Source organism: Garra rufa, chromosome 18, assembly GCF_049309525.1.
Source record: "Garra rufa chromosome 18, GarRuf1.0, whole genome shotgun sequence".
NCBI lineage: Eukaryota > Metazoa > Chordata > Actinopteri > Cypriniformes > Cyprinidae > Garra > Garra rufa.
This window is the reverse complement of record NC_133378.1, coordinates 42,364,838-42,371,647: the sequence shown is the minus strand read 5'-3', so window position 1 is coordinate 42,371,647 and position 6,810 is coordinate 42,364,838. Positions and strand designations below refer to the sequence as shown.

The 6,810-nt window shown below is 37.6% G+C and overlaps 1 pseudogene; it reads left to right on the top strand.

Annotated features, from left to right (window-relative positions):
• The first annotated feature begins 1,782 nt into the window (after positions 1-1,782).
• On the top strand, positions 1,783-6,348 carry LOC141290691 (alpha-2,8-sialyltransferase 8F pseudogene; annotated as a pseudogene).
• Positions 6,349-6,810: the final 462 nt, after the last annotated feature.

Here is a 6,810-nt window from a genome sequence, read left to right as displayed (position 1 = left end):
GATATTTTGGCTGGAAACAAGACAAATAATCTAACTAAGAAAAGCATTTTTTGCAGTGTAGTCATTGGAAGTGACGAATTGGGTTTTGGCTGGAGAGTGGTGCAGAGTCGTGTACGCTGATTTTAAGTTTTGTGGCGGGCACAGACGTCTGAGACGTCTCATTATGGTTTTTAGAGGAGCAACTGGCATGCAAGCAAAAATGTGCTGGAACAGCACTCGAAGAATGCAAAAAGCAGTGGCAAATGGCACAAATCCAAAAAGCAACCTGAGTTTTTAAACTCTGCTCTTGGACTCATCCCAAATGAAGTCTTGACCAGTTAGACATGGTCTCAGCTCAGGTGTTGCTATGTTTCTCCTCCCGATACACAAACCAACGTTATCTTTTTAGTCACATGGTCCGAGTTTTCCCGCTCTTGCAGAGTATTATTTGGATATGATTTCTAACAAGAATGTGACACATTTGACAAAGAATTGATTGATAGAAACATTTGGGTTTTGGTGCATCTACATTTGTAAAAGGCGTGTTCTGTGGAATGAAAGGACAAAAGGTCTAGAAGGAGCTGTGAGTGAGGGAAACACCCAATGAATTCTCTACTGATGATTTTTTTCACATGATGGTCATGATGTACTGTGTCTTTGACCATTAATCTTAGTTACTTGCCCCAAATTTGACTTAAGAGTTGGAATTATCAAGTGTTCTTTTGTTTTTAATGTTGCAAGCTGTTCAAAGCTGAGACAAAGTTAGTTGGTTACGTTTTCTTCAGGCTGGTTGGCGCTAGGATCTGATTTACGGTCTTCCATGTTGTCTTGGGCCTCTTTATGGAATTCGGCTCCATGTGTTTCAACAATGTTCTGATTGAATCTTAAATTGTCTGATTTACTCTGATATGCTACTTGATGGACTATCCCGATTCACAAAGGTTCCATTCTGGTTGGCTTTGGCACTGTCTGCCTTTCAGAAAATTATAAGAAATACTTGAGGGTACTACTCGAGCCGCGATTTTTGCACCATGTATTAGTGTTCTCTTTGATCGTGGGAAATTTTAAATGTGTGCGTATTTCCACTCCAAATATATTATTATTCTTATTCTTATTATTCTTTTATGATTGCAAAGTTACTCTGTGCTCTAAAAATAGACATGTTTTATGACATTGTGCCATGCAAGATCTTTACATAATCTAGAGAAACTATTATTATATTGTTTCACATGCTGTTTAGTTGCACAGTGTTATGATAATAGGTTAAAAGACACATTTACACACATGCTATGAAAGTATGTTAAAGAAAAATTATATTTGTGATATTTCAACTGTATTAATGGACATATTTTCTAACATGAATGTTAAAAGGACACCATAGCATTTTAAGAAATACACAAGGTGGTAACGTGGGTACAGCTGATACACCATTTTTAGGTAGTTGTGTATAAATAACAGTTCAATCATAGAAAATAAAATGGATATTCAGAGGCTGTGTGTGTTTGTGTACTGGTATTACAGTATGGGGACCCAATGTCCTCACAAGTATAACAATACCAGTAAATTCTAACCTTATGGAACATTTTTTAGGTCCCTATAAGGAAACAAGCTTATAATTCTTACAGAATGACTGAAAATGCAGAATGTTTTGAGTGATGCGTAGGTTTAGGGGTAGGGTTACAGAATATACATGTATTTTGGTATTTTTACTGTTATTTACCTTTTAAAAGTGGGAATCAATCCTAACTCTGACTCAGCTGAAGGCATTGCAAATGCCCTTTCACCAACACGCGTGTAAGAAAAATGGATGAGGACGTTGAAGTTCTTGATAAGGAGATTTATTGCAGCATAGCAGTGACAAAGTATATGTAGTACCTTGGGTTCAACAGAGTCATATCCTAAGCTTAAACCGTTTATACTGTTACAGTTTACTACCTTTAATATAAATGATGTTGCTCCTGTTGTAATAGCTGTAGCCTGTATGTTAATTAAGTTCTGACATCCCTTTGTCTGAGATGGTTTTCGGTGTCCCGCACCTACTTTCATGCTACCATTTGCTCAGGATGTAATCGTCCCAAATGGTCTAGAAACAACATAACTGTTGACTTTCTTCTTCTCATAATTAAGCCATTTTGGGAAACGAGCATGATCAAACATATATTGAGGGGTGAAATCAGACTAAAGATTCTTACACCTGCCTTCATTACGGTCCTTCTTGGGCCTTACATCTTGGATTGGCAAGTTCATCCCGAACTATGCAATGGCAGTAGATCCCCTGCGGTATATTCTCAGATATATGTCAGAATGGATTTACATGGACTGAGGCAGCTGATGCAAGTTTCCAAGGGCTAAAGCAGCTGTTAGTCTTTATTCAACCTCTCCTTACCAACATTTGTGCCCATTAATACTTCAGATTACAGCATTGGAGGTGTCATGACAAGACAGAGCATTCAATAGCTTTCACTTCTCGTACATTGGTGTTAGCTTGAAAGAAAATACAGTACAGTTGAGAAAGAAGCAATAGTGCAATCCTGTTTTATGGCGAAACATCGAAATCTGTCAGGCCGCCACGGACACACCTTTCAATGAAAACTCTAGATCTTCGCAATTTAACCTCACAAAGGGCTTTTGATTAGACTCACCAAATTTGGTGTTGATCTGAATAAATCTCTAGGAGGAGTTAATTCAAGTACGACGCCTGAAAATGCCAAAAATTACTAAATTTGCTGAGAAAATTAAAAATAACTGACTTCCTGTTGGGTTTCGGATTTTGCTGCAATAGACTTTTTTGTAAGTATTGGTGTGTTACATGTGTGCACTGATTTTCATGCATGTATGTGAAGCTTAGCTCAAAGTGCAATGTGTATAGCTGGCGCTATCAAGCCATTTTGCCATAAACTAATAATAACATACAAGTGCACAAATGCAAACACATTTACTAAATCGGTTTCAAACATCTAGTTTTAAAACTGTCTCAATATTTTAGAATGTAATTTCTAAAATGCAAACTATTATTCTAAACAGCTTTCCTTTTGCTCAAACAGTAGATCATCTGCTTAGACATTCATTCATTCATTCATCCAACTTTATTTATTAAGCACTTTACAACCACCCAGTAGCAGACCAAAGTGCTGAACAAATAAGATAAGATAAAAAACACACACATAGTTCAAAGTATACATTTAAAACAATAATAAGACTGCACACATACGCCATACATTTACACTATCCAGCAAATATCAGCTCAGGTATCAAAGGCCAAGGAGAAAAGGTAGGTTTTAAGATGTGATTTGAACAAGGACAGCGAAGGGGTATGCCTAATGTAAAGAGGTAAACCATTCCATAACTTGGGGGCAGCCACCGCAAATGCACGATCACCACTGAGCTTACGTCTGGTTTTTGAGACTCTAAGAAGCAGCTGATCTGCTGATCTAAGAGCATACTTGAAACAAAATTTAACTGATAGGTGTTTACTTCTTGTTGTTGTTGTTTTTTTCCCCACTTGTTTCAGTTTTTAAGTCACACAACCTCCAGGAAGTTTTCTTTTCTACTTTAACATTTCATGGTTGATTCAGTATTGCTTGTGATTTCTTGTAATTATTTGTGGCCCACATTAATTAAAGTGTTTATTAGGGGCCAAGCAACAAAAGTGTGAAGGCACCTATTGTATCCATTGGCATACTTCTTCTTCTTCTGCTCTTGAGTCTATGGCAGCCCATAGAACCGCCTGCATGAAAGTTGTGTAATTTGGCACACTGATACAGGACAGTCTCAACATGAACCATAACCATAAGTTTGAAGTCTCTAACTCAAACTCTCTAGCGCCACCACTTGTCCAAAAATTTCATTCATTTATGCTTTTCCAGCATAAGGTCTAGAAGGACATTTTTCACCATCGTAAATTGTATTGTTTAGATTTTTCAACATTTTTAATAGTTCGTAAAACCTACTTTTGCGAACTTGTCCTAAACTGTTTGTCAGATTTTTACCAAAATTTGCTCAGATCATCTTTAGACCATGCTGGCAAAACGTTATGGAATTCAAGTTGATTTGGCAAACCATAAACCAATAACGTACAAACAAATTATATGAAAAGCACACAAGAATGGATGTGAAGCTATATCTCCACAACAGTTTGGCATATTAAGACCAAACTTGGTGTGTGTTGTAACAAGCATAACCTGAGGCAGTGTTTTGGTGCAGTGCCATCTAGTGAGCAAGAGATATGAAAAATGGCTATTTTTGCTTATAACTTCTCAATGGTTTGACCAAAAATCACTGACAAACTGGTCTCTTTAGATTCAGATGAGCATGCTGAGTTGAACCATACTCAATTTTCCTATGTCAGCCATTTTAGGTGTCTGCCTTTTTGAATTTTATCATAAAATGCTATATTTTACGAACACATTGGCGTATTGTTACCAATCTCTGTATGTGCCTTCAGCACCATGCCCTGACAGTACTAAGTTTGGGAGCAGTTATAAAGTTGTAAAGAAATTTAAAAAAATGCTAATATGATTTGATTAAGTTGGCCTATTTTAATTAAAAGTGATCTCAGTATATTCCTTGGGTCATGCCGAGATCATCGATACCAATTATGCCAAAATTGGCAGAATTTTATGTCCGCCATTTTGGTTAATGTTGAAAACCTACTTTTTCGATCTCCTCCTAGATCATTGGTCTGATTTTTACCAAATTTGTCTCATCTTCAAACTTCAAAAATGCTGGCAAAAAGTTATAGATTTCGTGTTGATATACAACACAGTTTTCATTTCACGCATCAACGAATTTGCTGGCAAGATGCCAAACTGCATCTGAGGCTGTATCTCTGCAAAGCTTTGACATATTGACACCAAACTTTCTATGTGCCATTGGCACCTCACACTGACCACGCCACATCTATTTGGTAAGAGCGCCACCTATGGACAAAAGTAATTTTTGATTAACATGGAAACCTACTTTTTCGAACTCCTCTACTCCTTTTCACCAAAATCATATCATATCATCTTCAGACTGTGTTGACCCAAACTTTGTGTGTGTCATTGTCACCTCACACTGATTACACCACATCGATTTTTGATAACAGCGCCACCTATTGGTCAAAAGTGATAACTCATTAAATCATAATAATTTTTCACGCATTTTGACTAAAATCATCTTAAAATGACTTCAATTACTCATTGCTTGAGTTGCTCTGATGCTTGCTGCCCTGCTTGCCTAGTGCTTGGCCCCGTAATTGCTGCTCGCAGCTAAATGAATAAATGTATAAATGTAAATATTTTGTCTTTGTTAATGTTATAAACATTAATAAAATACTGTTGATTATTTCATGTTAGCTCAAGTGCATTAAATAATAATAACAGATCCAACTTTTTAATAATGTATTAGTAAATGAAATTAAGTAAAATTAATAAATGCCGTATAAGTATTGTTGATTAGTTAAATGGAACCTTATTGTGAAATGCTATCATGATTTTATATCGTAAACTGGTGATTGAAAATGGTTTGTATAAATATCAGCAGCAAATTTTCTTTCTAATGAACACTTTGAAAAGTCATGACCTGCTTAATATAGAACCCAACATATACTTTTGTAATATTAAGCCATTTATGTTTAATATCATGCCATTTTACTCTTAAAAGATAGAAGTGGCACCTGTTTTTATTTTTATTTTTATTTTTATTTTTTTTAACGAATTAAAGATTTTTCTCTGTTTCAGGTTTAGTTTGGCTTACATTAATGACAGTGATGTTGGACTGAAGACAGATCTGGTAACCATCAACCCCAGTCAGATTCAGAGAGAGTCAGTATCTGCACACACAAAGCTATACCAGCATACAGTTAATTTCTTTCAGTGCAATAGTGTTTATTAGAAACTGTGTGTCTGTAGATACAAGAACATGGAGAAGAATCCGGATCCGTCAGTGTGTACGGGACAGTGTGTGCCTCCCTCGCTATCCCCGCCTTTGCCTACACTTTCTGCACTGGACTGGCAATCAGAGCTCTCAGAGTCCTCCATCCAGTCAGACCTCAGCAGCCGGTGGTGTTCTTCAGCCCTGAGTACCTGCGGACACTGGACCATTTCTGGAAGGGGCGTGGCCTGAAGGAGGTCCGCCTTTCCACTGGGTTTATGTTAATTAACACGGCGCTGGAGCTGTGTGAGAGTGTTTATGTGTACGGATTCTGGCCGTTCGCCACCGACCTGCAGGACAATCCCGTCCCGTATCATTATTACGATCAGATAAAGGTGCACCGCTCTGCACTCGATGCCAGAGGAGTTTGTGCGGCTTCTGCAGCTCCACAGCCAGGGGGTGCTGACACTGCACCTGCAGCCCTGCTCCTTGGACAAACTTCACAAGAACTTTTAGAGCACTTTACGTCAGATTTTTTCTGTAATGTACTGATAAACATTAGACTTTCATATATTTTAGATTCATTACACACAACTGAAGAAGTTCAAGCCTTTTATTGTTTTAATATTGATGATTTTGGCATACAGCTCATGAAAACCGAAAATTCCTATCTCAAAAAATTAGCATATTTCATCCGACCAATAAAAGAAAAGTGTTTTTAATACCAAAAAAGTCAACCTTCAAATAATTATGTTCAGTTATGCACTCAATACTTGGTCGGGAATCCTTTTGCAGAAATGACTGCTTCAATGCGGCGTGGCATGGAAGCAATCAGCCTGTGGCACTGCTGAGGTGTTATGGAGGCCCAGGATGCTTCGATAGCGGCCTTAAGCTCATCCAGAGTGTTGGGTCTTGCGTCTCTCAACTTTCTCTTCACAATATCCCACAGATTCTCTATGGGGTTCAGGTCAGGAGAGT